At 43.3% G+C, this 11274-nt stretch overlaps 1 long non-coding RNA gene across 1 annotated transcript; it reads left to right on the plus strand.

The window, feature by feature from the left end:
* LOC109714753 lies at window positions 239-779 on the plus strand. Its single transcript, XR_002217433.1, has 3 exons — window positions 239-453; window positions 528-624; window positions 713-779. It is a non-coding gene; the product is annotated as an uncharacterized LOC109714753 (long non-coding RNA).

Here is an 11274-nt window from a genome sequence, read left to right on the forward strand (position 1 = left end):
TCTAAAGGGTTTGGACAACTTTCTGGACAAGTTAGAGGGTGATTGGAAAGTTAAAAGCATGAAAGTGCATTGATCTGACGAAATTCAGTATTTTCTGCATTGTATACCGGTACAGCCATCATCGTGTACCGGTACACAATGGCAGATATGTGGCAGCAAGGCTAATTTGGTAATTTCACCTCTCATCCCTATCTATTTGAACCCAGCACGACTCCTCGTGCTTGTGGATGATGCTAGAGCTCAGAGGAGGGCTTCTTTCACCTTCTCCATTTTTTCTCTCTAAGGTTTCTCTCTTTACAAATAAAAGTCGCCGTTTTACGTCGATTTCGCGCCGCACGCGTTACTCGCTGGGTTGGAAACTCAAGGAAAGCTTTTGGAACGTGGGGAGGAGGATATTTACTGACTTTTCTGGGATTTTAACACCAGAAAGAGCTGAGTTGCAGCTTTTGAAAGGTATGTAGCTTAAATTTTCTCTAATTGGAAGTTTAGTATTGGATTTTGAGTAGTTTTGGTTTTGTTGCTCCCAGCTGAGTTCGAGGGCAATTTCAGCAGCTAAAGAGAAGTTATTTAGCTGTGATTGAACCATCTTAGACCAGGGATAAGCTGCTCCAAAGATGGACAAAGGTAATTTGTTAGTTATGATGTAATTTCGAAACTATACGAAGTTTATTAGTGCGAATTGATGCAGTTTGGGATTCTTTGTTCGCAGCAGGTTTCCAAACTAATTTGAGTCAAATTGGTAACCTGAGAATCTAGTTTGAAAGGTGTTTCAACCAGGGGTAAGTAAAATCCAAGTTAGACAAACTGCATGTTACCAAAATTTCGGCTATATTCGCTATTTACGTGCGTGTTGACAGCCGTCTAGTATTTGTTCGCAGCGAAAGAGTGCGAATCGACTTGGATCCAACCATCAGTTGGCATTGGACAGCATTAGAGAGCTTAACTAAAGGTATTAACATTGAAACCAAAAACAGGGATTCAATTAATTTAACTTTGTACTAAGTGGCAAATTGTACCGAAATTGGCATTTCGGGCCGTAGTTTTTGACTACTGCTTGTTCGTGTTTTGTTCAGCATGAGTTGGGCTCCCGTTGAGACTAGCGATTCGGCGACCTTCTTTGGCTGATTGAGCTTGTGATAGTGGGTCGGCCTTCGAAATGGTGAATTCCCTTTATGTCCTCCTTTGACATCTAGTTGCAAGTTATTTCCATATTCATGTGAATATATGTAGCAGTTTAAGGCATTGAGACCATGCAATGATATGTAAGATCATATCGGTAAATGATAGGATCTTAAACTGGTAATCGAAAGATTCATGACTTGTCCATCTACATAGGTTACCTGTTAGTTACTATTATTTATGATCTATGTATTGCATATGCAATTTGGCTTGATCGTTATCCGAAGGATAGACGATGGTAAATTCGTGGAACGGACCAATTAGTTCTGTTGAACAGCAAAGAGACTGATGTACTTAGATTGCAGCTATGCAATGTTATATAACAAGTATAATGATTTAACTCTGAATAGATCAGGTAAAGGCTGTGTTTGCAATATGCATCTCATTGTAAACTGAATGGCATGAGAGATTATGTGAAAGTGTTATTACTCGGTTATATATCCCTTGCATTGTATTACTCTGGTTCGTTTCTATATTCAATGAATAAATTTCATATTGTGGGTATTAGTATATCTAGGTAAGTAACGTAGGAAGTTTATATGATGGTATAATTGATGATATACAACTGAAATATAATCTTATGTAGAAGTAACAGATCTAAAGTATGATACTACTTGTATTGTCAATAGAGGTGAAATTGTTTCATCTTTGTTTGCTTCAAGAATAGAAATTTATAATTGAACTTCCAGATTATGTGGCCATGAGTCTAAAATGAACAGAACCTAGTAAAGCCACTTTCCTTATGTGTAAGGAGTTGAGAGATTGTGAGTACGTGACTAAAAGGGTATAGGCCTGATAATGAATCGACTCAGTGTGCATGTAAAGCTTTAACCTGTCATTTATATTAACGACTGGTATAATCTTGTCAACTAAGTTGTTGATAGTAGACTTATGATTGGTCTAACAGTGCCTGACCTGTGGTCGAGTTGAGATTCGCATGTCAGAAGACATGATTGCGTTGGAGATCAGTTTTGTTTACCTGACTACTGGCTAGATTGCCCATTATAGCTCTTTCCGTACATGCGCGGGTCGGACCCCAGCCCCGCGTTCCACGAGTGCTTGAGTTGAGATGCCATGTCAAGACTTATGATTTTGTTGTGGAGACCTGGTACTTGGCCGGTGTGGACTATAGGCTTACATCGCCATTGTGTGCGTTTGCAAAGCTGCGGGGTCGCTTCCCCCAGCCAAGCACCCCAGGACAGCTTAGTTAAGATGCCGCCCAAATGTACGAAGTGAGCCAACGCCGAAATGGAATGCCGTAGGGGCAGTGCTCTATCTCCTAAGAGTGGCGGATGTTCGACCTACCATAGGGCATTAGGCACGGCGCGGCTTGAACTTACCTTGTGTAAGTCCGTTGGAAATTGGGTTATGTCAAGTACTTTAACCTTAGCTGGACAGAGTAGTAAAGTTACTATATGTCTTGGGTTAAGTGAACTTATTGATGAACAGACTAGAAAGTTGATATCTAAAGTTAGCTTAGTGCTGAATAACCTAGAAGTTGACATCATGATTGGTTAGCGACATAAAGAATGTTTCATTCTTACTAATGTAGAAAGTAATTACATGATATTATCTGTAATTCCGGTAATAATGAATTATCTTGCTTGCAATCTGGTATATGTTTGGTTAAATTGTCAAGTAATATGATTGATAGAATTCATCGTGATAATTGATACCTGCAGTCTATCGATATTTATTGATTGTTGAGCAAATATCATGAGTAGTTTACTTTTACATTTGCTTATTGCATTTACTGGCTTATTGCACTTACTTGCTTATTGCATTTACTTGCTTACTTATTACTATCCACTCATACCACAGTTGACCTAGTGGTGTACTTCGCCACTCTCAGCGGCTTACCCACTGGGAACTATTGTTTAATAGTTCTCACGCCCTCTTTGTTGTTGCTTTTACAGAGCCTTCCACAGCGGGAAAGTCTAGGGTTCATTGCGAGGGGTCAGCGGCTAGCTAGAGCCTTTTTGGACATGTATTAGATCACCTCCGGCAGTTTATGTAGTCTAGTACTGAGATGTATATTAAACTATTGTAGATTGTACTTTGTTCTTATTTACTGTACTAAGGTTTTGGATTGTATAAGTTTAAACTTTTAAGTTTTTGCTCTGATTAGCTAGTTAGAATCAAAATCTTTTACTATACTATTTGTAGACGCCTGGTGTATACTTGAGTTGTGGTGTACACGGCGGGTCTGTGCACGTGACTGGTGAGCTTCCGCTGAAATCCAGGGCGTGACATTGGTGCTATCAAGTTTTTGGCCATTGGATTAAGAGATGTGCGGTTAGAATGATGTGGGCCCCTTAGGGTTGAGTGAGTGGTTGGTTGAATAGTATGATTTAACGGGTGAAAATGATCAAAAGGGTAGATCTAACGGCGAAAAACTTGGTAGCACCAAGTGCTTCGTGCTATTAATAGTATAGTAGCCGGACTCTATATATATATATAGAGTTGAGCTAGAATACTATATATAGCGAACAAACTCCGTTGCCACCCATTTATTTTCGATGATAGAGCCTTCAAATTGACGATCGACACCGTTCAACATGATCTGTACCACTTGAAGTGTTTAGAAATCAAATTTTAAATCTTTTCGACATCATTTGCCTAATGATCAAAGGATTTCAAAATTTGTAATTTTAATGGTCGATATGAGGTGTTTTCTCGTTTAACGGTGTAAAGATATCCAAATCAATTGAATTTTTGTTAGAAAATTTTTTAAACTATTTAAAACAAGATCTATACTCTTGATCTTGATTACAAGACTCCCATCATCATTTTTTAAAGAATATTCATTTTCAGCCATTCATTTTTGTGTCCACTCGATAGATAAGAGAACAATATCGAAAATGTATGAAATTTGATTTCTAAACACTTCAAGTGGTATAGATCATGTTCAATGGTGTCGATCGTCGATTTGGAGGCTCCATTATCGAAAACAAATGGGTGGCAACGGAGCCCGTTTGCTACCGATAGTATTCTAGCTCAACTCTATATATATATATATATNCTCTCTCTCTCTCTCTCTCTCTCTCTCTCTCTCTCTCTCTCTATATATATATATATATATATATATATATATATATATATATATATATTTGGATTAATACTATTACCCTGTGGGGACCACTCAACTCAAGGTGTACTACTCAACCCCTAAAGGGGGCCACAATCATCCCAATCGTACAATTCTTGATCCAAAGGTCAAAAAATCGGAAGCATCAAATTCTCTATGCTTCCGATAGCATATATAGTAGCTCTACACACACACACACACAACACACAAAGTGTGAGGCTGGTATGCTTCTGGAAGTATGGAGCCCTCCATGCTTCCAAGTCGTTTTCGATGTTAGGACTTTCAAATCGACAATCAGCTCCGTTAGACTTGATCTAGAGTGTTTGAAGTACCTAGAAAATAAATTTTGTGATTTTTCGATATCGTTTGCCTAGTGATCGAAGGGACTCAAAATCAATAATTTTAATGGCCGTGGTGAGCTGTTTGCATGTTTAACGGAGTAGAAATATTCAAATCATGTAAAATTTTGATAGAAAAATTTTTATACTATATAAAATAAGATCAATATCTTTGATATAAAATTTTAATGTCATATAATCATATTTTCTAAGATTTTTATTTTCAGCCGTTGATTTTGAGCCCTTTCGATCACTAGGCATATGATATCGAAAAATCGCAAAATTTATTTTCTAAGTACTGCAAATATTTTAGATTAAGTCGAGCCTATTGTCGATTCGAAAATCCCAATATCGAAAACAACTTGAAATCACGGAAGGCTCCATGGATCCAGAAGCATACTAGCCTCACACACACACACACTCTCTCTCTCTTTTTCTTTTTCTCTCTCTCTCTTTCTCTCTCTCTCTCTCTCTCTCTCTATATATATATATATAACTAAGCTATAGGCTATTATACTATTAATAGCACCAACTAATGGGTGCTATGAGGTTTTCGGCCCTTAGATTAAGGGATGTACGGTTAGGACAATAGTGGTCCCCTAGGGTTGAGTGGGTGGTTGGTTAAATAATATGATTTAACAAGTGAAAATAGTCAAAATGGTAGATCTAACGGTGATTAGGTAAATCTTTTTTCGGTACAGCCTCCTATGCTTTCGAAAGCATGGAGGCCTCTGTGCTTATAAATTATTTTTGATGATGGGACATTCGACTCAGTGATCGGTTCCATTAGACATGATCTATACTATTGGAACTATCTAAAAACCAAATTTTATAATTTTTTGATTTCGTTTGCCTAGTAAACGAGTAGCCTAAAATGAACGGCTGAAAATGAAAATCTCATAAAAAACAGTGATAAAAAAATTTCAAATAGGAAGTATTGTTCTTACTTTTGATTTTAAGTTGAATTTTCTATTAAATTTTTATGTAATTTGGATACTTCTACACCGTTGAACTTAAAAGGCCAAGTGGCATAAAAAATCCACAAGTTTTGAGCTCCTGTAAAACTGGGCCGCCTTTTTCGATTTTACACATTCGGGTCGAATTTTCAGAAAACTGACCAAAATACCCTTATTCCTATCTCTCTCTCCTTTTTTTTTCTCTTGTTTTTTTTCCCTCTCCGAAGAGAGAGGCGAAGGCGGAGGCGGCCCGCTTCGCCTCTGCCCTTGCACTTTTGCCCGTGTTTGCGCATTACCCGCTTTCCTCGCCTCCCACCCCACCAAGGCTGCGCTCGTCGCCGCCCTTTGGGACACCCCTCCTCGCCTCTGCCCTATGCGCCCTCGATCGCGCCCGCTCACCCACCCTCTCCTTTCCTCTGACCCTTCCAAGGGTTACTCCTCGTCCTTTTTTTTTTCTCTCCAAACCTCCTCGACCACCTCTGCGGCCCTTTACAACCCACTTCTACCTTTACCTCTATTGCAGCAGATTTTTCACCCACCAAACCCACTTTTGGAAATCCGCCGTCCTCACCATCGCCGCCGATGATGAAAAGGAAGCGCTTTTTTGTGCCAAAAAGCTCGCTGGCGAGGGAGGGGGCAAGCGACCCACCGCGCCTATCCGACCACTATTGCCGCTCAGTTTGCCGCGGCACTGAAGCCCTGTTCGTCTGGCTATAGCTCGGAGGCGCTCCAAATATCTATTGAGGTATCGACGGGGCCGACGCTGTCGAAGGTGCTGGTGATGCTACTCGAGGACAAGCTGCCCATAAATGTCCTGGCTGACCACATCCAAAACACCGGCTCTCTCTTTGCTCGCACTGTCGAGGCTAGTGTGGTTCCCCACAAATGATACAACGTGGGTATCCTTGCTGCTGTCGCTGTTGACAGGATCCACCAGACCGCTGTCGCCCTAGAGACCCACAATCCCGAGAGCGTGATCGTGGAGGCCTCAGCGGACGTCTACCACTGGTCTGTCCTCCGTAATCTAGAACCGGGGGCTTCCTGTCCTGACCCTATTCCGGCATCGTCGCCCGCTCACGGACCGATACAACTCGCTCAACCCACAGTGCTTGTTCAATGGACGCATCTAAGGTCCGCAACCTCTGCGCCTGTACCAACACAAAAATCTCCGGCCTTAATCCTCTCTCATACAGGTACACCTTATGAGCTTCATCCCTGGCTACAAAAGGCACACAGTTCAGAAGTCTGGTAAACTCTCGAGTATACTCCTGTACTGACTGCTCCCCCTACTGTAGCCTCTTCAGGTCCTCCTTGAGTTTCTGCGTTACGTTGCTTGGGAAATAGGCCCCATACAGCATTCTCCGAAACTCGTCCCGTCTCATCTGCAGTGCATTCAGATCTCCGTTCTGCCTCGTCCTTCTCTACCAGGCATGGGCATCTCCTGCCAAACAGTGTACTGCCAAGTGAACCTGCTCTTGCTCTGGTATAAAGAGGTCCTCAAACAACTTCTCCATCGCACTCACCCACGCCTCTACAACCCAGGGCTCGGTGCGACTACCATCAAAATGAGGCGGGTCAAATCAGCAAAAACGAGCTAGCCTCTCAGTCATCCGCTTCCACTCTACCTCCGACATCTGCCCAACTGATCGCGATGCCTCTCCAGTAGGAGCAGCTGGTGCAGTGCCGATTGTCATTGGTGGGGGTGCAACTGTGGCTGGTGCATTCAAGGGAATAGTCGAGGGTGGCACCTACAGCTCCGACAATCTAAGTGCTGCACTCGGCTGCGGGGTGAACGCCTCGCACATCCTCTGCAGTAACGCACCCTGCTGCCTAGTCACCTCTGTCAAGGCAGCTAACTGCTCTCTCAAATCCGAGGGTGCACTCGGTCCTGCCTGCTCTGGCATCTCCGATGGTGCGGAATGATCTCGCTTCGGCGGTCGACCTCGGCGTCGGCTACCTGAAACCAAAACAATTGTCAGATACAAAACACAAACAACTCTCGACCCAATCAAGCGAAAGTCTAGAAGGCCATCTCTGTTCCTCCAATTAATTATGCCGTCTGCAACCGTCATAATTCATCTAGCAAGAACAGACACTCCTTCAACCCCCCTCTCTACTTTAGGAGGAGTTAAACTACTCAATCGCCGACTTTCGCGATAAGTCACGCCTCTCACGGCTTGCCTTCCTAAGGTCTGCCAAGCCTAGGGTTTTCTAGATCCCAACGACCTAATTCTCAGCTCTGATACCAACTTTATTTGTCACGCCCCGGATTACCACGTTTCCCCGGGCGCGCCAATAGACCCGCCGTATATATAGAAATTTCTCGTGTATACGAAGCGATAGCTTTACCTGTAAACAATTCATAGCTACAACTAGAAGTATAGAGCTGCTAAAATTGAAACATATATATAAAAACATACTAAAGCCACTATACATACAATATCCAAAATACAACCTCGATCCAGAGTGTACAACCAAAACATAACTGTATGTACATGGTAACAACCAACTACCTTTGAAGGGGTACTTTTCTAGCACTGTGACTAGGGAAGGTAGGGATCTAGCTCGCGACTCCTTTACCACGGTCAGAATCAACAGCAGCAGCAACGGATAGCTTTGCAAAAAGGTAGCAACAACTGGGTGTGAGAACTACTGCAACACAGAGTAGTCCTTAGTGGGTACCGTCACCGACTCCAACGGCCGACCCACTAAGTCTACAGTAAGATATGCAAAGAATAGTAAAGTAAGCTGGAAGAAACTCTACAACTATATGCTACTAGACTACCGCTATCCAACCATGCTCTCTGTAGATATAGAAATGCATCACTAGCTACACACTGACCCAATCTTAAGGGACTGCCGACTGGCCTGCCCAGCATGTATCGAAGCTACACAGCACACCACCTACGGGGTGGCCGGTCCAAAAAACTGCCCAAACGGGATTGCTCCGACAACAACGCAAGTAAAGACTCACTCAGGTGTGGCACTCGTGGGAGCGACCCAGCCAAGTATGCAAGCGTGTCTCTGTCGAGCTCAATTAGGCTCACACAGGCTATAGTCAATGCAAATAGGTCAAACTGGTCTAACAACTAAGGTTCACGTGCCCTCGGCACAATCTGACACAAGACGTAAACATCTGGGTCCATCGTCAGCCCCGACGGCACCCGACAGTACGGAACAGTTCAAACTCTACTGCAAACTGAGCTTGGCCCCTCAGCACGAGCGTAAACTCAACCTACACTAATCTGAGTATCCACAACGCACTAACAGCGGTAATACAGAAGGACAACAGTTTCTGAAGCTAAATCTGTTAATATTTCGAAAGTAACAGTGTAAGTTTAATTTATTTTCTCCTAAGTCAAATCCCAGTCCAGTATATAAAATTCATCTAAAACCATTAGACTATTCTCCAAATTCAGATTTCATAAAATATGCAAATCTAAGAATTCGAGCTACTAAATATGATGATCAACATAAGAAAGTACATACTGATACTCTACGACTTAGGAGGAATTCCGACGATTTTGGTAAACATTAACCCACCTCAAACGCTCGTCCAACACCGGCTAGAAGTAAATAGGTGAAACCCCGCGCTAGCTCGACCTCCAACGGACATCCCCCGAGGTGCGTGAGTAATCCTCCAAAGATAAGGTGAACGAAACTAAGATCGAGCCTCAAAATCACAGAGGAAAAGGCAAGAGAGCAAGAGAGAGAGAAGGCGGAGAAGCTTACAGAGTTCTCCAAGCTTCTAACATAAAGAGAGGGGCAGGGGGTTGGTTAGGATTTTATCGACAACAAAATGACCAAAAGACCCCTTACCAACTCACTTTGCCATCTGGAGTACCGGTACTCAACTTGGGTACCGATACCCCATGCGGGACCAGCCATCCCAAATGCTGTGTACTGGCCCGATAAAAGTTTCGTCCTCGAAACTTAAAGTCATACCTCAACACGGCACCTCAAATAAGTATGGGTAGGACTCCCGTATCACTGCCTCCGGCTCCCAAGTCGCCTCACACTTCTCTTGATTACTCCACTGCACTTTTATGTACAATATGACCCGATTGTGCAATTCTTTCATTTCACGAGCAAGAATCCGCATAGGTCGTTCCTCATACCTCAGGTCCTCGCCCAACTCAAGTGAGTGAAGTCAATCACGTGTGAGCGGTCAAAAACGTATCTCCTCAAAGCCAAGACGTGGAACACATCATGAATACTAGCAAGTCACGGGGGTAATGCAATCCTGTATGCCACTGGCCCGACTCGCTTCAAAACCTCGAAAGGGCCAACAAATCGTGAACTGAGCTTTCCACGAACTCCAAATCTGCGAATCCCTCTCGACGGCAAGACTTTCAGGAAAACATGGTCACCAACCTGAAACTCCAAGTCTCATCTCCGGGTATCAGCATAACTCTTCTGTTGACTCTGGGCGGTCTCAAGGTGTCGCCTCACAACTTTAACCTTTTCCTCTACCTCCAATAGAATATCAGGACCCAAAGTCTTCCTCTCACCCGCATCACTCCAATGTAGTGGTGATCGACATTTGTGTTCATACAACACTTCAAATGTAGCCATTTGAATGCTCGCTTAATAGCTGTTGTTGTACGCAAACTCAACCAGTCTCAAGTGTCGATGCCACCCACCTCCAAAATCTAGGACACAAGCTCTCAACATGTCCTTTAGAGTCTGAATGGTCCGCTCTGACTGACCATCCGTCTGTGGATGAAATGTCGTGCTGAAATAAAGCTGAATACCCAAAGCCGTCTAAAGGCTCCTCTAGAAATACGAGACAAACCTCGGGTCTCTATCTGATACAATCGAAGTAGGTACTCCATGCAATCTCACTATCACATCCAAGTACAACTGGGCGAGTCGCTCTCTCGACCAAGTGGTCTGTACCGGTAGGAAGTGGGCAGACTTGGTCAGTCTATCCACTATCACCCAAATAGCATCAAATCCAACATGAGCTATCGGTAAATCCACGACAAAGTCCATAGTGATTTGATCTCATTTCCACTCTGGCACTGGAAGAGTCTGAAGCTTGCCGGTAGGTATACGATGCTCTGCCTTCACCTGTTGGCAAGTTAGACACTGAGCCACATATCTTCCAATGTCTCTCTTCATTCCACTCTACCAGAAGTGTGCCTTCAAATCCTTCTACATCTTGGTTCCACCAGGGTGAACCGTATAAGGCGAGTAATGAGTTTCTCTCAAAATCTCCTCTCGGATCTCTGAATATATAGGAACACACAGTCGGTCCCTGTACACCGCAGTACTCCCGAATTGTCAACAACGAAATGCTCTACCTGTCCCCTCCTAATCTGCTCTCGAACCCGTAACAAATAAGGGTCTCCACTCAGTTTCTCCCTGATCTTATCTAACAGTGTGGGCTGCAAGACCATAGACATCAGTCTCGCAGTAGTTCCAAGGGACACCACCTACAACTTCTCAAGTAACGGTCTCTGCTGGGTGATCATTAAACTAAGGCTCTGCATTGACTTCCTGCTCAACGTATCTGCCACCACATTCGCTCTGTCGGGGTGATACTGAATACTGATATCATAATCCTTCGACAACTCCAACCATCGGCGTTGCCTCAGATTCAACTCCTTTTGGATGAACAGATACTTGAGACTATTGTGGTCTGTAAAGATCTCACAATGCTCCCCATACAGATAATGTCGCCATAACTTCAGTGTAAGCACCACAGCGG

This window comes from Ananas comosus, linkage group 9 (genome assembly GCF_001540865.1).
Source record: "Ananas comosus cultivar F153 linkage group 9, ASM154086v1, whole genome shotgun sequence".
Lineage (NCBI taxonomy): Eukaryota > Viridiplantae > Streptophyta > Magnoliopsida > Poales > Bromeliaceae > Ananas > Ananas comosus.